General features: G+C 43.8%; 1 long non-coding RNA gene across 4 annotated transcripts in view; it reads left to right on the plus strand.

The window, feature by feature from the left end:
• Positions 1-4684: 4684 nt before the first annotated feature.
• The window catches only part of LOC129633110 (uncharacterized), a 32337-nt gene continuing 13145 nt past the window's right edge, over positions 4685-23876 (plus strand). For 2 of the 4 annotated variants that reach the window (XR_008704894.1, XR_008704892.1), the window contains exons 1-5: positions 4685-4834; positions 6739-6820; positions 6954-7636; positions 12183-12262; positions 13207-13303. This is a non-coding gene — a long non-coding RNA (uncharacterized LOC129633110). Of the gene's footprint in view, positions 4835-6738; positions 6821-6953; positions 7637-12182; positions 12263-13206; positions 13304-14327; positions 14478-14813; positions 14938-23876 lie in introns of those variants that run through there. The other 2 variants (XR_008704893.1, XR_008704895.1) reach the window with 2 other exon arrangements.

Raw genomic sequence — 23876 nt, forward strand, 5'->3', positions numbered from 1 at the left:
AACTATCTGTTGATATTTACATATACGTGCGCACACACACACACACACACACACACACACACACTCCCCTTAATGCTTTTATGTAGGGCAAATGAGACCTACATGAGTACCAGGCAAGCCTGTAATGGGAGAGAATCCTCAAAGTGGGAATTCCAAAATCTCAAGACAGTGTTCATGGGATGGGGGAAGGGAGGACCCTTGGCTTGGCAAGCGTGGGATGAAAGTCTGAGTGCACTGACTATATAGACAGGCCTCAGGATTGCCTATGTGTTTGCTTTTTAAAGTACCACCTAGGGACTTCCCTGGCAGTCCAGTGGGTAAAACTCTGTGCTTCCACTGCAGGGGGCATAGGTTTGATCTCTGGTTGGGGAACTATGATCCTGCACGCCACAGAGCAAGGCCAAAAACACAACAACAAAAAAATAAAATACCACCTGGCTGTCTAGTATCTTAAGCTCCACACCCTGGGCATTTGTCAACTTTCGATATTTAATAGCTGTGTTCCAGCCATATCTCTGACTCTAGAGCCGAGGCTTGCTTGATTTATGATTTGGATGATTCACACAAAAACTTCTTGACATTCCTGCTTGGGTATGGAGTGTTGGCAAGAGTTCTCATCTAATGGGGTCTTCCTTTATGTTTTCCCTCCAGTGTGCTCCTGTGTTTCGAATTCAGATTTCTATTACTCAGTCTGTTGCACGGCTCAAGAGCTTGGGAACTGGAGGAATTCCTGAAGGTACAGGGAAGCTGCTCAGGCTTGGACGTTAATGATACTGCTTATTTCAGCTACTTGGACAAGTGCCGCAGGCTCCATCCTGCTCTGGCTCCAAGCTTCTCTCAGAGCCAACACCATTTTCTGCATGTGTGTCTTTATACATAATTTTCAGTAAACTTTGCAGGCAGCTGTCTTTCTACATAGGGGATCATCTGCCAGAAATACAGGAAACCACACAGCCCAGAAACAAAAAGACACTCGAGGTATTGTTTACAGAACACATGTAAGATGTTAGAAACCACAACATCCTACACCTGTAGCAACATATACTGCAGATGGGTATGTGCTTTGCAGTCCATTTTAGACTTTAATGCGAATGACTTCTAAGAAACAAACTCAGGCTTTCTTTCTGCCAAGTTCCCTGCTGTAGATGATTACTCCTGAAAGACCGCATACATTACAACTTTACTACCTCTGGAGCAAAGAGGAGACTTTATTTGCAAGGGTTTGCCCAACTCAAGCCAAGGTCATCAACTGAGGTTTCTGTCAGAGCAGTTTTGGCCCCAGAGATTCTGCTTGCTCTTTCAAAGTAAACAGGAAACCCAAACAAACCCTATAGGGCTCGTGCCTAACAAAAAGCAGACCCACTCAGTCACTCACTCACTCATTATTGTCCAAAAGTAGCATTTACCACGTCAATATTAGTTCTAAGAAAAGCACATTAGCTCTGTGAGTTTTAACTCCCTCCTAATGGCGTTTTCTGAGGCTGGACCCAGGGCTCAATGATAGACTCAAAGAACGCACTGTGCAGCAGGAAGCTTTCTATTGACTGGGGTTTGAGCACCTTATCAAACAGAGATTTTATCTTTATTAGTTTCCTATTTAAACCCAAGCTATAAACACCGTAACCATTAACAGTTTCACTGTTCAGAATACATGAATGTTCTTAAAACTGATGACTATCTACAATTTTGGGCAAGATCCAAGACTATAAACTCTTGTGTGCAATGAGAACCACAAGGGCAGTGAGGCTGGGAGCATCGGGAGTGTTATGTGTGGCTGACTGCCTCTTAGGAGATATTTTAAAATTAGGGGCTCTTTGGGGATTTCTTTCATTTTTGTTTTATTTTGTATTCATTCTGGGTTTTTCTGCCTGAGCCAACTTCTAAACAGGGATACTGGAAAGGCTTGGTGAAAAAGACCCAGAATGTTCTTCTATTAATTTTGTCCCTGGCTAACTTGAGTACCTTGAGCACGTGTGTCTGATGATCAGTTTTCTGAGCTGGTACTTTATTCCTTTCACGGTGCTGTGTGCATGCCTGCGTGCTCAGTTGCTTCAGTCGTGTCCAGCTCTTTGTGACCCCGGGGACTGTAGCCTGCCAGGGTCCTCTGTCCATGGGATTCTTCAGGCAAGAATACTCGAGTGGGTTGCCATGCCCTCCTCCGTGGTGTTGTGTGAGGACCACATATGTCTCTTTGAAAAACATAAATTGATAAATCTAAGGCTCCTTTTGCCTTTAAAGTGAAGAAGGTTATTAAATTACCCAGTGTATTAATTTATCTATTGCTATATATCAAATTATCCCCAAACTGAGCCGCTTAAAGCAATAAACACTGTAAATTTTTTTTATTTTATTGAAGTACAGTTGATTTGCAATGTTGTGTTAATTTCTACTGTACACCAAAGTGATTCAGATATCTCTCTGTATATATATATTTCTTTTTAATATTCTTTTTCTTTATGGTTTATCACAGGATAGTGAATATCATTCTCTGTGCTCTATGTTAGGACCTTGCTGTTTACTCCTTTTATATAAAATAGCTTGTGCTGAGTCCCAGACTCTCAGTCCATCCCTCTCTCATCTCCTTTTTCGCTTGGCAACCGCAAGTCTGTTCTCTATGTCTGTGAGTCTGCTTCCCTTTTGTATAAAAGTTCATTTGTGTCATATTTTAGATTCCACGTGTACGTGACATCATATGATATTTGTCTTTCTCTTCCTGACTTACTTCACTTAGTATGATAAGCTCTAGGTTCTTCCATGTTGCTGCAAATGGCATTATTTCATTCTTTTTTATGACTGAGGAGTAGTCCACTATGTATACATATACATATATGCATATGTATAAAAACATCTTTTTTTTTTAATCCATTTGTCTTATAAACAAAAGTGGAGTCTGGCTACTCACTGTTCAAAAGCCATTAAAGAGACAAGGTTGGTGGAAAGGAAAATTTGCTTTGTTTTGGATGCCAGCAACCACGGGGAGGATGAACTCCTGTCCAAGGGCTGACTCCCCCACAACTGACAATTAGTGGGCAGATTTCATAGACAGGAGGGGGTTACAGGTAAAGACAGTACAGTTAGCTTTGATAGTCATCTTAAAATTGTCATGTGATGCTCTGACCAGTTTCAGTTGATTATTTTAGGTACAGTTAGTCTTCAGTTCTAGGGTTGGTTTGTTCCCATTTCTCTGCGGTCAATTCTTGGAACTGTGGCAGCTTATATCATGGCTATAGTCTATAGTCTACTCATCATGTGGTTAACTTCTTCTATTTGGTAGGGGTTTCTGTATCTATAAGGCAGCTCACAGGATATGGCTCAGAATATGATCTATAGCCCATGAAGAGGAACTAAATATTATTATTTAGTCTTGTTGCACTGTTTTCCTTTGTTTCTGCATTTTCTCACTTTTCTGATTAAATTTATTCTTTGGCTAAAGTTTTTCCACAGACAAAAGGCAGGCAGAGGACAATGGAGGGGAGGGCAGGACCACAGGGTCCTCCATTTGAATCTGTTGATGGACATTTAGGTTGCAAAACAATAAACATTTATCTCATAATTTCTATGGGTCAAGAACTCAGGAGTAGATTAGCTGGATGGTTCTGGCTCAAGGTCTTTCATAAGGTTGTAGTCAAATGTTGGTCAGGATTGCAATTATCAGATGTTTGTCTGGGGCTAGAGGATCTACTTTCAAGATGGCTCACACACATGGATATTGGCAGGAGATTTTGGTTTCTTGACACATGGACCTCTCCATAGGGCTTCTTCAGTGTGTGTGACATACCAACTGGCTTCTCCCAGAGTGAGTGATCCAAGAGAAAGCAAGGCAGAAGCCATGATGCTTTTATGACATAGCCTGGGAAATCACACATTGTCAGGATATCCTGTTGGTTACACAGGTCAGCCCTATTCACTAAGGGAGCTACACAAAAATGTTAATACCAGGAAGTGAATATCATTGGGGGCCATCTTGAAGGTTGGTTACCACAAATCAGAACTATATTGGCAAATAACTAAGTAAATTAAAAATGGTTATTAAGACCATGTTTGAACTCAGCATACTTCAAACATTTTCCCATGCTCCATTCTCATCTGTCCTGCACACAGAGTTGGAATAAAATACTCTCAAACCTTAGAGTCAGAGAGTAATGGTTACAAATCTAATGGCTAATTCATGCACTTCTTGAGCCAATATGCTCTCATTTGCAAAATGGAAGCAATTCTGTACTTATTTCACAGATTTATCATAGACATTAATCAAAAGAATAGTACCTAAGTATACTCAATCAATAGTAGTCATTTTTATTAATTATTATTGCTTTCACTATACAATTCAGCTTGAGAGATGAGCTGAAGTGCCCAGCGTTTGCATTCTGGCATTCTTGAAACAATAAGTCTGGATATTGCCTAGGTTCAGGTTTGAGGAATACAATGGCTCAGTGACATTATCAAGTATGCAGGTTCTTTTTATCTTTCTTCTCTGCCATCCTTGATATTTGTGTTCCATCCTTGATAAGGTACAGTAACTGCTTCAACTTGGAGCATCATGTCCTCATACAACTACATACAAATGAAGAAGTCCCTTTCTTTTACTTCTTTTTAATGTGAAGAAAATCTTCCCCTAGCCCTAGTAGAATTTTCCTAATAGTTAATTGATCTCAGTTGTGTTACATGCCTATTTCTAAGCCAATCATTGGCAAAGGGTAAGGAATTACAACATGTTGGCTTAGATTAATCAAAGGTACTCCTTGGAGCTGGGGAAAGGCTTGACTTCTCGGAAGCACATGGCTATATGATGCCTTTAAAAATTAAATGAAAGAAAGATGGAGATGGCTTTTGGGTGAGTCAGCAGCATCTGTTTCAGGGTACAGGGAGATAAAACTTTTAGAATTTTGCATGGCTGAAAATGTCTTAATTTTGTTTGCACACGTGAGTAGTTCAGCTGGCTGTAGAATTCTGGACTGGAAATTATTTTTCCTTAGAATTGTAAACACATTGCTCTATTCATTATATTTCACTTCTAGTGTTATTTTTGAGAAGTTCAATGCCATTCTGATTTTTGGTCTGGAACTGGTTTTTCTTTCTGGAAGGGTTTTGGAGTTTCTATTTATTCACAAGTTTCTGAAATTCTGTGAATATGCCTTTTGGTATAAGTCTTTTGTTAGTCTTTGTGCTATGCATTCAGCTGGCCCTTCTGTAGTCTAAGAACTTAGTAAGTTCTGGGAAATTTTCTTGTACTGTTTCTTTGAAAAAAGAAAAACTCTCCCTCTATTATCTCTGTACTTTCTTCCTGGAATTTAATTTGAGTGTAGGATTTCCTGTATTGATCTTCTAGTTTTCTTATCTTTCCTCCCCCTATTTTCCATCTGTATTTTTGTTCTTTCTGACAGATTCTTCAACTTCATCTTAACTCTCTTTTACTGAATTTCTTTTTTGCTACCCTATTTTTAATTTTTAAAATTTCTTTCTTGTTCTTTTAATGTTTCATTTTTAGAGCATCCTTTTTACATTTTCTGGATGCAATGCCTTTTCCCGTCTCTACAAGGATTTTACTTGGAAGGTGTGTGTGTGTGTGTGTGAACATTTAAAAAGTTCTCTAACTCTTCTCAGCTGCTTATTGTTCCAATCTGGTTTTTGTCTTTTGTTAAATATCTTCTTTAAAGTATCCAGTGACTCTTCTTCACTTTCTTACATATAAAAGAAAAAAAACACTTTACTCACTTCACTGTCTGCTCATAAGATGCATTGTAATAGAGCAGACAGGAATGCTAAAGGCCTAATGACATTATGAGGTAGTGCTTCCAGGTGAAGTTGAGAGCAATCATTGCTAATGCTTATTAAGTGAGTGTTATTTTATCTAATCCTCATAACTCTGTGCTCTATGTATTATTACCATCCTCATTTTGCAGGTGAGGAAACTGATGCTCATAGGGTTATATAATCTGTCCAAGGAGTTGATGAACATGAGCTCTAAATCATAATACCATACTGCCTCTTAGTAGGTGAAATTTGTCCTTAGCATGGCCCACTTTCCCTCTCTCTCTCCCAGGCCCACCATTGAGTGTTCTTGCTTCCTAATTCTTTGGTGCCCTCATGGTTTCCTTAGGTATCCTCACTTTGTCTTGATACCCATTCCTATTATTTTTCAAGATCCTCTGCCTTCCTATATTTCTCTCCCCCCCACCTCCCTTTCTCCTCCTCCAGTCAAAATGTCAATTTCTTTAATGGTACTATCTCAATCTGGCTTCAGAAGAAAAACAAATATGTCAACAGATATATTGACATATCTCAGAATGAACACCCACCACTACCACTCCAGTAACTAGCCTTTTAGAGGGGACTATATTAATTCCAATTACTTGTGGAGCCAACATAAGTAACACTTCTTGATCCAGCACTGCTCTGTAGGACAATGGAGACAATTGGTCTTGGTCATTGTTCCTAATGTGTTGAATTTTTAGTTGAGAAGACAGTTTGCCAAAACGATAATCATAGTACATCAAGTATTATATGCTACTCTGTGAGATATTGAACACCTTTAAAGATAGTGACTGCTTGACATCATAAAGGCAACTGGACCTTCCAAGTACACTGAGTTTCAAAGGAAGGTGTGGACTCAGGGCAGCAAGGTCTGCAAGAGATGGTGCCCAGAAAATGCCTAGAGGGATGTGTGTGGAATCTAGAGAAGGGACAATGATGAGTAACGGGTGTCATGAGAGGTGACCTAAGGCTATCCTTACTCAGGTCATCAGAAGAAAAGGGGTCTGTGGCAGGGTGCTCTTTGAAGCAAGGATGAGGAAGATGCAGAAGTGACAGATGATTCAAGGTAAATGTCACACCAGTTGCTCCCAACTTTGGTTCTCAACAGCAACAAAGCTGCAGAAAAAGACGGCTGCTTCTTCAGAGTATGTCTCTTCTGAACTTTTGAATGTTTTCTAGATGAAAATGCTTTTTTTCAGGCTCTCCAGGTGGCCCAATGGGTAAAGAATCCATCTGCCAATGCAGGAGATGCAGGAGACGCGGTTCCATCCTTGGGTGGGAAAGATTCCCTAGAGGAGGAAATGGCAACCCACTCCAGTATTTTTGCCTGGAAAATCCCTTGGACAGAGTCTGGTAGGCTACAGTCCATAGGCTCGCAAAGAGTTCGACAAGACTGCGCATGCACGCACACTTTCTTTTAATATACCTGTAAAATCTGGAAGAAATACGATAAATTAATGTCGTAATTATAGATCAATTAAAGATGTATCAGCTTCAAATTTAATTATGTTTCTTGAACCGAATTCCTCATTAAGAGAGCAGACCTTCAGTCAATTTTCAAGACTTCAGGATGAACTAGCAGATAGATCTTCATTCAAAACAAACAAATCCCTTTTCGACTTTGATCTTTGACTTTCAAAACCGAGCACCAGCCGCGGATCGAAAAACGCCTTCCAAGCTGGCCTTCCAGACCCTTGCTGCTGGGAGTGGGTCCTGAGTCCGTCTGGGCGCGCGCTCGGAGTCCCGGAGCCTCGGTGTTAGGAGGCACGGATTCGAGGCCGCAGCTCTAGGCGCCGCAAAGACACCGAAGGGTCGCTAAGCCGCAACCCAACGACCCGTGTTGAGCACGCCTGGCCTGTGCGGCTGGGATGTTAACTGTGAGGTGTGTGTTTTGGGAAGAAAGCAGGACAGACGCTTCTCACAGAGCGGCAGGTTTCTCGGCGCTGCCTGCGCCCTCAGGGCCAGTGGGAGAGGGCGCGTGGAGAACTGAGCGCGGCCCCACGCGGGCCTCGACGTCCCCGGCCGCAGGGACGCCAGGCAGCCTCTGCACTCATGTGGGGACCCCCCCGAGCGGCCCCCAGCTCATTTTCCACTCGGCTGCTTCCCGGCCGAGCTGTAAACCCAACCTGACGTGGGCTCATTAATTTGGCAGCGACTGGAAGCCTGGGCCAGGGCGGCGCACCCGGGAGGCCTTTGTGCGCTCAGGGTCAGGTCAGAGGGCAACCGAAACACGGCTGAACCCTGCACGCGGCTCCTGGGCGCGGGGCGGCGCGGCCCGAGCCGCTTCCTCCCGCCTGGCCGCCCAGCCAGCGCAGCTTCCGGAGCCCGGGAGCGCGGTGACCCGGGCCCAGCGCAGCGCCGGGCGGAGCTGGGAGCCGGCGCGCCCTGCCCGGCCTCTCTCCTCCAGCCCCGTCCGGGTGTCCTCTGGGAGGGTCTCGGGTGGGCTGGGCGCGCCGGCTCCCAGGCTTCCCGCCTCGGAGATTCAGTCCCCTGCCTAGGCGACTCCCTTGAGTCTCCGCGCCCCGCGCCATCCCGGAGGCGCCGGCCGGGCCCGGAACTCAGAGCTTGCCGCGGACTCCGGGGAGAGGCCGCCGGGTCCGGGCTCTGCCCCCGAAGCCCTGGGGCCGGGTCCTGTGGCCTCTCCGGAGTTTTCTTGGGGGTTTCGGCCCGGCGCCCCCGAGGCCGGGCTCCGTGGTCTTCACGCACATGGTGCAGCCCTAGCTTAATCGGCTGGCATCAAGGCAGCCTCGTGAGCCTTTGTGTTCTCTCTCGAGCGGCCGAGGCGTGCGTGCGGGAGGAGGGACGCACAGGTCCCGGCGGGGAGAGGAGACCGTGGCCCCTCTCGGGGCTCGCGGTCTAATTCCCCCGCGTGCTCCTTGGACCCACCAGGCTGGCAAGGGCCTGCAAGATTTCCTTCCCCTCCTCCAGTTTTCTCGACGGGCGGGTTCAGACTTCGAAACCCTAGAGCCCGGATCACCAACCCAAACTGTTCTGCTCTTCCCAAGGGCCTGGAACCCGGTGGCGTGGGGAGTGGAGTGGGGACTGGGGAGTGGGGGCGGGGCAGAAGGGCGACTCTGTTTTTCACAAGTGACTCCAGCACAGATTAATTCTAGTAAGTTTCTCAAAAACAGAGCGGCTTCCTTCTGTGCCTTTAGGTGACTTTTGTGACATTTAGCAGCAAAGAAAACTATTTCCTCTGCCATTCAGAGCTAACCACGTGTAATTGGCCCAGAAGTCTGTTGTATTTTGGGAAACTGTTTGCGATATCCCATCTGTTTTCATCTCGCGGTTCAAACGAGTCTGTGTTTACCCTTCTGTCGGGGAAATTGGTTTACATGCGTAGCAATTTCAGTGCGACACCAAAATATTCCCTTGAACTAACGCTACGGGTCGGACAGGCTTTGTACTGCTAATAACCCTCCATTACGTCTGTCAGGAGACATTTACACAGCCTCTCGGTCGGTCCCCCATAAAGGAAATTTAGATCCTAGGTTTATCTTACTTATTTGAAAACCAATTGGTCTCCGGCAGTGGCCAGAGACGCAGACGCACGGGTCGAAGGAGGCGGCGGGGCAGCCCGGGAGCAATCGGGTCGCGGTGGGCAAAGCTCTGACGTGTTCTGGCTTTTGTGGGGTGGGCTAGGCTACGCTGACACTGAACGACCCCCGCAGCAGCTCCCTCCTTCCACCCCGCAGACTCGTTTGCGACTCTTTTCTGCATACGGCGATCCGCAGCTTCCCGCCCAACTCCCTGCGCGTTTCGCGGATTGAGGATGGGTTGGAAGCGTAGGCGGCTCAAGCCGTCTAGTCCTTTGGGGAGCCGCGGGAGATGGTTCGGGGCTCCCAGGAAGAACACGGTTTCTTCCCAGGGCCGGGGCGAGAAAAGGGACCCAGTCAATGGAGCGTGAAGCGCCGGCCGGCACTGGTGCGGGTGGGTGGCGGTCTCGTGGTTTAGGCCCGCCGGCGGTCGTGAGTGGCCTCGTAACAAGCTCCGCAGCCCGGGAGGGTGCGCTGGAGTCGCGCCCCGGCTGTCCTGGGGCTGAGTAATTGGAGAAATTGCTCTGAAGTAGTGTCGGCTGCCTTGGCTGAGAGGCCCGTAATCAGCCCTTGGCATGTGTGCAAATGCTGATTTTGCGGGTGTTACTTAATCCACGCTGGCGGTGAAAAGCCTCGGGTTGGTGGCAGGCTCACCTCCCAGCGCCAGGCTTCTTCTCGGTCTGGTCTGAAGAGCAGGACGTGGGGTGGGGTGACCGGGTGAGAGTGTGAGTCCGACGTTGGGGCTTCTTTGGCCCATGGATTGAGGACTGAAAAAGGAATGTGAAAACGAAGCTGTTGACAGACGTCTGCCGCCTTTATTTGGGCGATTGTCCCAGTGTCCTGGTAGAAATTAGCCATTTCCTCTGCAGCCCATGCTAACTTACTCTCTCAAGGGGAGGACTAGTTGCTACAGGAAAAAACGGTAGTGATTTACACGCAGTACAAAATGTGACTGAGGTCGACTTGAAGAAGGTACTAGAGGAGCAACATCCATTGATCATTTAAACCTCCGTACCAGAGAGTCTGTGGAAGGCCATAAGATCAATGAAGGGCTCATCTACAAAGGAAGACCCAAATTTTAGTCCTAGCCCTTAAAGTGACCTTTGCTAATTCCATTAGGGTGGAGGCCCTCTCCTGGGTAAATGCAGATAAGGCCAGAACCCATGTCTCCACAGATAAAGTGTCCATCTTTTCCAAAGTTGAAAGGAAAAAGCTCCCACACAGCCTTCATGATAACCAGCCCCCAGTTTCCTTTACTGCCCTCGATTGCTTGTCATTTGACTTACTATTATACTGGCAATGAGTAATTTAAAAAAGCAAGATATTCTGGGAGAAAAGGAATGAAAATTCCAAAGCACTTCATCCCTTAAATTTCAAAAGGCAAAATAATCCATTAACTCATGACTGTACTTCTCCCCACCCCCTCCAACAAAGGAGTGAGAACTTAAATTTATGCAACAATTTGGCTTTGGTCTCAATTATAAGGGGCAGGCTCTCTTTTCAGATCCTTGAGCATTTTATTTTGTGGCCTTTCCGGTACTTTCTACTGAAAACAAATCTACAGAAGATGTGAAAGGATCTGAGGTAGTTTTAGTCAATTGGTGAACACAAATTGGAAGGTTTGCCCTGAAAAGTAATAATTTTAAGGTTAAAATTATACTTTTTTATTCATAGTTAGCATAGCCACAAAGTGTGAAGAAAGAAAGACAACAGAATTATCTCAGAGTATAGTAAAGACAAGGTGTTAGTTTAATAAGGGTTTCTTTGTAGAGGCTGACTCTGCCTTATTGTCATTCTTCATATTTGCTTTCCTTTGTCTGCCTTACACATCTAGTACAGCTGACAAAACTGACACCAAGGAGAGTCCTCACACAATTTGCTTTTGAGAGACTGCTGTTTGCTTAGCACTAGCAATAATGAATGGAGGAGCCTGGTAGGCTGCAGTCCATGGGGTCGCTAGGAGCTGGACACGACTGAGCGACTTCACTTTATTTTTTCACTTTCATGCATTAGAGAAGGAAATGGCAACCCACTCCAGTGTTCTTGCCTGGAGAATCCCAGGGACGCGGGAGCCTGGTGGGCTGCCGTCTATGGGGTCACACAGAGTTGGACACGACTGAAGCGACTTAGCAGCAGCAGCAGCAGCAATAATGAAGGATATGAAAAGAACAGATGATGTGTTCCCTCCCCCTTTGGAACCTCTGATTTGCTTAGGGAGAAAAGACTTAGAAAATTTAGGATATTTATATCCCTTAAAGAGATAGGAAGGGCTGTATAGTATTGCTGAGGGACGAAGTGAGGAGAGCAGCAGTTAGAACATGAAGAACTGCTCAGTTCACAGGAATCTTTTCCGGGTCACCCAAGTGGTCCTCGGGTCATGTTGGAGACAGAACTGGATGAGTAGATTGGGAAGCTAGTATCCAGATGGGGCCTGGCTCAGCTTTGCCCTTTTCCCCCTGACCCTTCTGCACCTGCAGTGGGCACTGGAAACAACTGAAGGACAGATCTAGAATTCATGGTGTGTGTCTGCCTTTGCAGGGGTGAGGTGGACAGGGAAAGGCCAAATACATTATCTGATCATTCTTTATCTGTGGGGATGTTGCTGCTGCTGCTGCTGCTAAGTCGCTTCAGTCATGTCCGACTCTGTGTGACCCCACAGATGGCAGCCCACCAGGCTCCTCCGTCCATGGGATTCTCCAGGCAAGAACACTGGAGCGGGTTGCCATTGCCTTCTCCAGTGGGGATGTTAGGGAGCTCCATTTGCTGGCTGTTGACCCAGAGCCACTTACCTTGCTACCTGCATGGCTAGGATGCCCAAATGTAACCTCAGGAAAAGAACCTAACTGAATTATGAGCTAAAAAAGTCATGTGGCTTTTTTTCCCCCCTGCCAGGATCTCAGCAGCTGTGTTGACAAACATGCCCCTACAAGACTGCCGCCATCACAGGATGAATCTAAAGGACTTAATTGCCTGTGAGTAATTTACAGAAAGTACTTGAAATTTGGTATGTGATTAGAAAGAATAATCACAGTGGCTCATCAATTGCATTTCTAATCATTTTAGAGACCATATTTACCTGGTTGGTGTTTGAAAGCAAAATAATTTTCTCTGCTTGAGAAACATGTTTGATTCTGTTCCTCCACATGCATTTATTTGGGAGAGTTAAAACACATCCGGAGAGAGTTGCTGTTTCGATTCTGCTCCCCCATCCCCCTCCCCTGCCACCCTCCACCAAAACCTACACTTTGTCTGGTTTGATTTTTCAGACCACACACACAGAGGACTGAATGGTCCATACATGATTGTAGTCTTATCAGTTCTATAATTGGCAGAAGATTTGATCTTTGGCCGCTTGCCTCTTCATGTTATTGCTCTGTGGGAAGAGGTGCCCCCATCCCTTAATAATATGGGATGTTGTAGGGTGACCCTCATGGCCCCTCAACTCTGTCATTTAAAACACAGCTAGTTTAAGTCCAGTTGGTCTGAAACCTGCTTTCTTCGGATCTTGCCCAAGATTTTAACCATTATCATCTGCAATGAGCCTATGCTGTCAGATCTACCAACCTGTGCTGTGCCAGAAGGCTGGGGCCCAGGCTGTGGTCAGCCCAAGGCCTGGAAGAGCCTGGAGGAGCCCTCTGGGTGACATACCTTTTGGCACTTCCCTAATCACCCCATTTTGCCCTCCCCCTCTGAGGGCTAAAAGCACCACTTGTCCCTAAAATATCTGAAACAAAATACACATTTAGAAACTTTTGTTCACCTGTAAATGGTTAAATTTTTTCCCATGAATGAAATCATCAAGTACTTAGTTTTTATTTCCTACTTGAATGGCTATTCATGGGTGCATGGAAATCTTGCCCAGCACACAGAGCATTTAGCAGTCAGTTTCTTCTCTTTTGGAAAACCACCTATGCAGGTTTTCAGAGATGAGCAGGGAGACCCGAGCAAGTTCCTGTGCAGCCAGTGAGGCCCCAGCTGGTGGACGCCAGGCTTCTGGCGGAGCAGTGGATGAGGTAGGTAGAGGCAGTGGACAGGGAGGGGGAGGAAGATTGCTATGTGATCTAGAAAGTCTAGTTTCGATGTTTCTCAGCTGGTTCTGAGTATGATATCCTAAAGATGGTAGCCCTTCAGATGTGGTAAAGATTATAGGTATTGGGTGAAAAAGAACAAGAAGGCCACTTAAAAAAAAAACAACTCAAAACGAAAAAAATTATCATGCTTGTTTTGATTCTAGTAAAGCAACAATCATACGTAAATAAGATATAGTTATTCCTAACACATATATGTTTATTTTTCCATCTATATTTCTTCCCTCTAGATACCCAAATAAAATACAAAATCAAAGTCAGCACTTATCCTTTATCATATCAGTTCTGTATACTGATTTTTCCTTAAAACGTACAGAATTTTTATTCTATGGACTTCTTTTGGGGCATAAAACTCACTTTACATTCTGAAAAACACTTTAAGTTGTTTCTTTAGCCAAGTTAGCTTTGCCCGTTTTATTAATTGCACTTTTATACTTTTGTTTATTTTTGTGATTTATAAAAATGTCCTCATCATTTTAATAGTCACCCCTGGGTGCATAGGCAATGGTTTAGAAAACTTCCAAAATATGGTAATACTACTATAGCAAAACACCATTACAGCAACAAAAAGCACAAACCCACTGAACATGAGCCCAGAACAACATTCCTCCAACTATCTGGGGAAAATAAACCAAAAAGAGCTATCTTTCATCATGCCTGAAAGGTCAACTAACCAGGGCTCTCAGGAGAACAGAGGAATGGTATTTTACAGAGGAGGGCCCCTTTTGGAAGACCCTCTGCTTCCAGCTCCCTAGAAATGCACTGCAGGGTGGGGTGTGGAGACTGAGCTCATTCCGAAAGCTCAGGAAGGAAGCAACAGAGAGCCTGTCCTACCTCCTGTGGATATCTGGGGCTGCATGGGTGAACAGTCACATGTGGTCCATTAGAGCTGATGACCACTCTTGTTCCAGGTGCTGAGGTCTGAGCTCATTTCTTTTTTTTTTTTTAGTTATTGTTATTTAGGGCTAATAAAGGGCTAAAGGAAAGATTCTTCTGTTGTGTTGCAGCATCATGATACAGAGATGGATTTTGAGTCCCAGCTGTGATTTTTTTGACTTTTTATTTTATATTGGAGTACAATTAATGCTGTTGTGTTAATTTCAGGTGTACAACAAAGTGATTCAGTTATACATATAGATGTATCTATTCTTTTTCAAATTCTTTTCCCAATTAGGTTGTTATAGAATACTGAGCAGAGTTCTCAGTGGTATACAGTAGGTCATTGTTGATGTCCATTTTAAATATAGCAGTATGCACATGTCAATCCCAAACTCCCTAAATATCCCTCCCTCCCTTCCTCTGGTAAGCATAAGTTCATTCCCTAAGTCTGTGAATCTGTTTTGTAAATAAGTTCATTTTTATCATTTTTTAAGATTCTTCATATAAACAATGTCATACAATATTTCTCGTTCTCTGTCTAACTTATTTCACTCAGTAGGAAAATCTCTAGGTCCATCCATGCATTGCTGTTTACACCAGCCAAGACATGGAAGCAACCTAAATACCCATTGACAGAGGAATGGATAAAGAACATGTGGTACATGTATACAATGGAATATAACTCAGCCACAAAAAGAATGAAATAATGTCATTTGCAGCACCCAGCTGTGATATTTACTGGATGTTTGATCTTGGGTACATCACAAAGTTTTTCTTGGATTTTAAGTATGTCTCAATGTTAGAGACAATAGTGACGAGGCTTCTCAGAGTTGATAAGAAAATTAAATGAAATAACCTGTGTGAAAGTACTAGAGTCATATCTTGAAAGTGCTCTTTATGAGACTGTACTGCTACCCAAGTTTTTTCCTGAGTCTCAATCATCTGGACTCTCTATTTGTCTTTACTTACATGTAGCCAGCCTTTGCTGTTGTGAACTGGATCTCAGCAAATGCCTGAAGAATCCAGAGAAGGGAAGGGTAGCCAGTCCGAGAAAATGGCCCCATGTTGCACTGCGTCTGACAGCGCTAGGCGTGCAAATAAAAACCGAGTCACTTGGAGTGCAACACAGATTCCGGCAGAGCCTGGAGTGAAAGAAAATGCAGTGGGGCCTAAAGAAGGATGGAGGGGACTAGAGGATGTTCAGCTAACTTTTGCCAGCCGTGTGGGGAAGCAGTGTGGGGTCTTCATTTTTCACTAGTGATTTTTCACCACCTTAGCTCTTCTATTTGTGTTTTCCCTCTTCCTACTGCTTCTTGAATGTGACCGAGGGGTTCTTCTGAGTTCTGTAGACCCTCAGGTGATCTTGCATTAATCAGACCAGGGATGCTCTTGGTTGGGATGAACCCATGGGCGATGGACTCACTGGACAATGCTTGATTTCTGGTTTTTATGAAATCAACAAGAAATGAAACATGGAGCATAAAAATATTAAATGCCCTGTTGGTTTCTAGGTAATCCAATAATCTCATTCTTCATGCTACTATAGATCCAGAATGATACCATCATTATTTGAAGAGATGGAGAATAAATACTAACACCTGCCCAAAACATTGCAGGGCTCTGCAGTTTCCTCTGAAACCTCTTTTCCGTTTGTGGACGGACTTGAGCTCAACAGACCATAGAGCATCATTGAGCATGCCCACTTTCATAGCAGTCTGAGCTTCATAGGCCTTGAGCTTATGGCATCCCTTCATGGTGGACATGGCAGAAAGTGTCGGACATGCCATTTTAGACTGAGCTCTGATCTCCAGACTGTGAGTCGAGTAATTCATATCCTCCATGTAGCTTTGCCATTGACAGTTATTAGCCAAAAGTGTTGCTGCCAACACAAGTTTTGAGTAGATTGTGGTATAAACAGATTTCCTCTTTACACATTTTAATCAGTGCAGAAGGATTGTTTTTATTGAAACCGTATCTCAGCCTGTTTCTCCACACATGTAGACACACATGTACAGAGTTTAAATTGTATTTATGGTTGGTAAATGTTCTAATTATGGAGCTGCATGTGTTCAGAGGGGAAAATTAAATCAGTGAACACGGGAGGCCAGGATGCCCTTCCTGGCCTGGTTTAGGTTCTTTATGGTTTTAGGCTTTGAGAAATCAATGCTGTGAAGTGGTGGGTGACAATCCAGGAAGACATTTGATTCCTGACTGATTTACAGTTATCTATAGATTTTTTTTTTCTTGATGAGGTGGAGTCTGGTTCCTTATTGCTTGTGTCTTCTTAATGTGTCACAGAGCAGTTTCCAAAAAGCTATTCTCCTGGAAAATGTCTTGGTCCTCTTTTTCCATATTAGAGTACATGAAATGCTAACATAGAAGAGGGATGTAATTGATGCTGTGCCCACTAACCCCTTCCCACACGACTGCCATGATGATGACAGCGAGTGGATCACTAGTCACCAAGCAGTGCCCAGTCTTTGGAACTCACCTAAGGAGAGATTTGGACATCTTCCCCAGTGCCACTAAGAGTGCGGTCCTAACTTTAGCAGGCCAGTGTGCGCTACAGGGTTTTGAAAGTAGCTGCTGCCGCTGCTGTAGAGTTAGCTAAAGGATGTTGTAGTTTGCAAAAATGGGCAAAATATGCACTCCAAGGATACGTAGAACATAATCTAGCCAGCTCTACTCAACAACAGAAATTCTGCTGCTTCAGGCAAAATGCCTTCCTGGTATAAGTTCGAGCTGACAGATTACTGAGGGAAATTTTTGTCTCACCTACACTCCCAGATTATTCAGCTCACTTTTATTATAATTTTTTTTTAACACACCACTCAACCCTCCATGCAGACTGTGTGGTATAGACCTGGCACCCTAAACTGAATAATCTCCTTGGTGACAGCCGAAAAGTAAAGGCATCTGTAGCAGTCGGATGGGGTGCCTCAGGTTGGTTCCAGATGTCAAGCTGATTAATGTTAGAGTCAGGGCTGCCAGCAGCTAGGCCTCGTGAGTGCACAGATCCTGGCGGTTGTGGCATCAATGGGTAGAGACGTATGCTCATGCACTGAACACACGCCAGTCCTTCTGTAGCAGCCCAATAGAATGAATGCCCAGAGGATCATGGATTCTTCCAGCATGCGAACTCCAACACATCAAACTTTTCAGCCATTTTCATGTTTCCTAACCTAGTGGGTTTGTTCCCTTAAATTAACATCAGTATTTCTATGCTAAGAAGTCCAATCCAGGAAGGCCCTAGTGGGAGAAGCCCAAGATAAAGTTTGGATCTTTGTGACAAAAAAGCAATATATTTCTATGATGCTTCCAATTTTCCAAAGCATCGTTGTTTTCACCTCCTTTCTCACTTGTAGCTTTAATCCCTGTGAAGAAGGCTGAGACAGGTGTAATCATGTAAGTGATCCAGGGTTTGTGTTTTGAAATACTCTGTGGATATGAGGTGTTATTGACTCTCCCCATCTGCATGAGCCCCGTGAGATGGATGAAAGGTCTACTGAAGGTCGTGCAGTTTCGTCAGCACGACAACTGACCCACCACCCTGCTTAAATCAGTGTTTCTCAAAGTGTGGTCCCTGGACTAGTAGCATCAGCATTATCCCAAACATACTGGGTCAGGACCTCTAGAAGTGGGCCCAGCAATGTATTAACAGAAGCCCTTGAGGTTATTCTAATGCACACTCAAGACTGAGACCCACGGGCTTGTATCACTAGTTCCCAGCTCAGGTTTCTTGGACTCCAGAGCTCAGTGGACATAATGATCAAACCCCATAAGTGCTCTTCAAAACTGCATGAAACTTAATGAATGAAAATCATACTTTAAAAAAACTGTATATTTTACTACACAGGGCTGATAAATGAATGTTGGGAAAGGAAATTGATTATTTATCAATGCCATTTGGTATCCTTTCATACATGCAGTCACTCATTTAATCATTTATAGGTTATCTAATATGCTCTGTTCTAGATACTGAGAGATTCAAAGATGGTACAGTCCCTACTCTTTTTTTTTCTTTCTTTTTTACTTTTTAAATTTTGAAAGTATGATGCCACATTTACAGGAGACTTGGAAAATACAGAACAAAGTTACATATAGTTCCACTATATATTACAATTATTTTTTTTAATAAATAAATATTTTTAGTTGGAATTTCAGTATCAAACTCTCAGAAATTAATAGAATGAATAGACAGAAATGTAGAAGGATATAGTAGACCTGAAAAGTAATGAACCAATTCAACATAATTAAGAGTTATACAATTTTCACGTAACAGGGAGATACAGATTCTATTCACATTCCCATAGACTGTAAATGTGGAGATACTGTGGTCCCTACTTTTGAGATAACATAAGCTTGTAAACAAATTATTGCAATACAATATACTAAGTACCAAAAGGCACATTAAACAGTACTGTTGTAGAAAAAAAAAATCTTCTGAACTTGGGGGAAATAATCTTCAGACCTGGCCATGTTACTGTTACTTTAGGGCTTTGTGCTTGAACTTGGACAGTTGAGACGGGGAGAGATGGGATGGCAAGACAGCTCCCTCTTGATTCCCAACCACTCAGCTGAGAACTGGCAGAAACACGAACCCACCTCTGGGTTCTGGGTTTGCCCTCTTCTTGGAACTTCCTTTGTTTCCTGGGCTATAGCATTTCTGATTATGAGGAGTACAGAGGGAGTGTTTGGAACAGGCTCACAAAGGCTCTGTTAATAAGGAGAACTTGAAAAGGAGACCTGCAACATATTTCTATAGACTTGCCTCCTCTTTTATTATAATGGGCAGTTACTGAAAAGGTACTTCTCTTTTTAACCAAGGACTTGAAATCAAACGAAATGTCCTCTTGATTCAGAGTCTGCTTGAACATTTCAGTTTTCAGTACAATTACTTTGGAAAATAATAGGTTTAATTTCAGTTCAATTGTTTCACAGGCCTTTGTCTTTTAAAAAAAAAAATCCGTGATTATGTGGCGGGGAAAAAAATACTCTGGGTTCATTTTGCTTTCAAATTATAGTGAGGTTTGTTCCTATTTGTCAGTTTCTTGGTTCTAGAATCCTAAGCCTAAGCAGATGCAGGGCCCACCTCTGTGCTTCATCTCAAGTTTACTTTCTGTCTGTAATTCCACTTCTAAATGTCTGTAATGCATGAAGTATATCCAGCATAACTAAAACAAGAGGGAAGGGAAGGGGCAGGGCAGAGATGTTAATACCGGGAAACTTCATATGTAACAACTGAAACTTACGTGGAGAACATGAGCAATGGCTTTCTTCTGGTGCGGGAGTGCTTCTGGTTCTAAATGAGGTGTTAGTGTTTGTGGGGTGATAACCTTGTCCCACTGAATTATGATGAGAAAACAACCCAGTTGCCTACAGAGCCAAAAACAAATCTCAGAACTGCTTAACTCATCCGTCAAACAAATTGTATTTTAGGAAATGCAGGACAGAGAAAAATGCACAAAAGAAAAGGAGATTTATTTATTTGTACAAAAGTAGAACGACAGGCGTTTGAGTGGATCCAAATAGCATTTAGGGAGGAAAAAAAAACGTGATTCATTGCCAGCTATTAAATCTTGTTTATCCTTCTTTAAACTAACCAGAAACACATTTTGGGAAAACGCTAGTTAACAGTTTAAGCATTGACAGCCTCCTGTTGTGCCGCTTTGCCTTCCCTGCCTTCCAAGGGAAGACGATGGGGTGAGCTGTGAGCCTTGTTTCCTAAGCCCGTGGCAAGGGACGAATTCCAGTCCTGTTTGTGACGCTCACCCTCAGACTCTGAGAGAATTCTGTCAGTTTCCTCAAAGAGGAATGCTTGCCTCACGGTGAGGGCAGGAAGGTCCGTGTTTACATGATAGTTTCAGATGAAACACCCCGAAGGACACAAGACATTAATCAAAGACACAATGACTGATGAAGTCATGTGTCCTCTAGAAACTGCCATTTCCCCGGTAGCCAGTCGTTATTACAGTGTCTCCCAGACCGACAGCTGAACTCACCAAAGCTGGCTCCAGACACAGCTCTGTGATCGAAATTCTTCCCAGCACTTGACAAGGATATGAAAAGTTTGCTGAAATCCCACGACCCCCAGGTGGGAGAAAGCCCCTCAGCTTGCAATATATGTGGTGGGGGCCCCTTCCAGCCCTGCCCTACCTTCTTCCTTCTACAGAGCTGCAAGGGAGTAGCCTTCTATGGCTGCTTCTGCTGCCCTGTCCCCTGCTCCAGCACCCCTTTTTTAAATGTATTAGTATAATTATTTCGGAGAAGGCAATGGCACCCCACTCCAGTACTCTTGCCTGGAAAATCCCATGGATGGAGGAGCCTGGTAGGCTGTAGTCCATGGGGTTGCAAAGAGTCGGACACGACTGAGCGACTTCACTTTCACTTTTTCACTTTCATGCATTGGAGAAGGAAATGGCAACCCACTCCAGTGTTCTTGCCTGGGGAATTCCAGGGGCAGGAGAGCCTGGTGGGCTGATGTCTATGGGGACACACAGAGTCAGACACGACTGAAGTGACTTAGCAATAGCAGCAGCAGCAGTATAATTATTTGGGTTGTCGATGCCCTTAGAATTTAAAGGGGCTGTACCTACCATAGACTGTAGGGATTAACTTAATCAATTATAAAAATATGCACATTTTGGGGAAAAAGCCACTACTATCTTTTTGCAGTCCAAGCAAATCATTCTGCCACCATGATTATCAGGATTTGTAGTCTTCATACTATCTAGAAAGGTGACTCTGTGAGTTTAAGACCACAAAGAAAGGCCCAAGTGGACTCATTGGATCCAAACAACTCCGTTCCTCTTCCCACTGCAGCAGTCTAGGCAGAAGGAAGATTCACACAGTGATTTGCTGACCTTCGTGCCTAGAGCACTCATGGAAGGAACATGCTCTTTGCCCTTGGTGGTCGCCTTCTCTCCTTTTTCCTCATAACCTTCAACTGTTCTCCTTCACCCAACACATCACATTGCCTCATGTATTTCTATTAATACTATAAATTCCTTGAGGACACAACTTATTTGTTTTTGTACTGTCTTCTCTTAGCAGAGCACGTACCACATAAACTTAGGCATTGAAAAAGAGTGGTCAAAATGTTTTTCTCACAAGTATGTAGAGCCTTCTCACCTGCCAGCATCATGAGCCACCTAGGCAGGATCTGGAATTCCAGTTGAGCTATTTCAAATCCTGAAAGATGATGCTGTGAAAGTGTTGCACTCAATATGCCAGCAAATTTGGAAAACTCAGCAGTGGCCACAAGACTGGAAAAGGTCAGTTTTCATTCCAATCCCAAAGAAAGGCAATACCAAAGAATGTTCAAACTACCACACAATTGCACTCATCTCACATGCTGGTAAAATAATGCTGAAAATTCTCCAAGCCAGACTTCAGCAATATGTGAACCATGAACTTCCAGATGTTTAAACTGGATTTAGAAAAGGCAGAGGATCAAATTGCCAACATCCGTTGGATCATCAAAAAACAAGAGAGTTCCAGAAAAACATCTACTTCTGCTTTATTGACTATGCCAAAGCCTTTGACTGTGTGGATCACAGCAAACTGTGGAAAATTCTGAAAGAGACGGGAATACCAGACCACCTGACCTGCCTCCTGAGAAATCTGTATTCAGGTCAAGAAGCAACAGTTAGAACTGGACATGGAACAACAGACTGGTTCCAAACCGGGAAAGGAGTACATCAAGGCTCTTTTTTGTCACCCTGCTTATTTAACTTATATGCAGAGTACATCATGTGAAATGCCAGGCTGGATGAAGCACATGCTGGAATTAAGATTGCCGGGAGAAATATTAATAACCTTAGATATGTAGATGACACCACCTTTATGGCAGAAAGCGAAGAATTAAAGAGCCTCTTGATGAAAGTGAAAGAGGAGAGTGAAAAAGCTGACTTAAAACTCAACATTCAGAAAACTAAGATCATGGCATCTGGTCCCATCACTTCATGGCAAATAGATGGGGAAACAATGGGAACAGTGAGAGATTTTATTTTCTTGGGCCCCAAAATCATTGCAGATGGTCACTGAAGCCATGAAATTAAAAGATGCTTGCTCCTTGGAAGAGAAGTTATGACCAACTTCTCTTCCAATATGTTCAATAAACAGCATATTGAAAAGCAGAGACATTACTTTGCCAACAAAGGTCTGTCTAGTCAAGGCTATGATTTTTCCAGTAGTCATGTATGGATGTGAGAGTTGGAATATAAAGAAAGCTGAGCCAAAGAATTGATGCTTTTGAACTGTGACTCTTGAGAGGCCCTTGGACTGCAAGGAGATCCGATTGGTCTATCCTAAAGGAAATCAATCCTGAAATTCATTGGAAGGACTGATGCTGAAGCTGAAACGCTGATACTTTGTCTACCTGATGCGAAGAACTGACTGATTTGAAAAGACCCTGATGCTGGGAAAGATTGAAGGCAGGAGGAGAAGGGGATGACAGAGGAAGAGATGATTGGATGGCATCACCGACTCAATGGACATGAGTTTGAGTAAGCTCCGGGAGTTGGTGATGGACAGGGAAGCCTGGTGTGTGGCAGTCCATGGGGTCACAAAGAGTCTGACACAACTGAGCGACTGAACTGAACTGAGGCAGGATCTGCACAGGTTCAAGGTGGTAAGACACACTTCCCCCCAGATAGCTGCCCAATACCTAGTATTTGGATGAGTCTTCTTTTTTCATTTTAATTAACTCTAGAAACAACATTTCAACCTTTTCCACCACTATCACCATCCCATCACGAGAACAAAAAAGCAGCTCTCATCATCATCCTGTAGGTTTCCTGAGCATCTGCATTTTGAAGATGAGAATCCATCTGAACTGTTACAACAGAACCTACAGAATTTCTTGGATGAGAGGAACAACATAGAATATCTTGAGAGGTCAGAGGAAGACAAACTTCGATTGGAAGAAAGGTGTGCATTCTCTTCCAGCTGTTTGGCAGTTGACAGAGGGAATGAAGACAAAGGTATAGAAAGGAATGAAGAGCATCATGGAATGAAGGAAAATATGGGTAGGAGATGGACCAGGCAGAGTGTTAGCAGGGGGGTCCAGCCTTGTAGATCTCTGGCTTTCATTGCAGAACACAATGATAAAGGGAGGAAAGAATTTAGAAAGTAAATCATTGAAGTTTCCAGGCACTATAGACTGTATTCCTCCAGAATTCGTATGTTGAAACCTAATCCTCAATGCAGTGGTATTTGGAGGTGGGCCTTTGGAAGATGATTAGGTCATGGGGGTGGAGCCTTCGTGAGTGGGATTAGTGCCCTTATAAAAGAGGCCCCAGAGAGCTCCCTCACCCCTTCCACCAAGTGAAGACACAATGAGAAAATGGCTGTCAGCAGTCAGCAAGAGAGCTTTCATGAGAACCTGACTGACACCCTGAGCTTGAACTTCCAGCCTCTAGAACTGTGAGAAATAATTTTCCATTATTTATAAACCACTCAGTCTATAGTATTTTGTTAGAGCAACCTGAACTAAGACATTGAAATACAGTAGTGGGTTAAAAAATCTTATCAGCCCTTTGCACCTACTCAGTTGGCCACCTGACCCATGTTTTGGTGTTTCTGGAAAGAGCAGTGCTGAATGGGCTGTGGATGGGAC

The sequence above is a fragment of the Bubalus kerabau genome, chromosome 18, assembly GCF_029407905.1.
Source record: "Bubalus kerabau isolate K-KA32 ecotype Philippines breed swamp buffalo chromosome 18, PCC_UOA_SB_1v2, whole genome shotgun sequence".
In the NCBI taxonomy this organism is placed as follows: domain Eukaryota; kingdom Metazoa; phylum Chordata; class Mammalia; order Artiodactyla; family Bovidae; genus Bubalus; species Bubalus kerabau.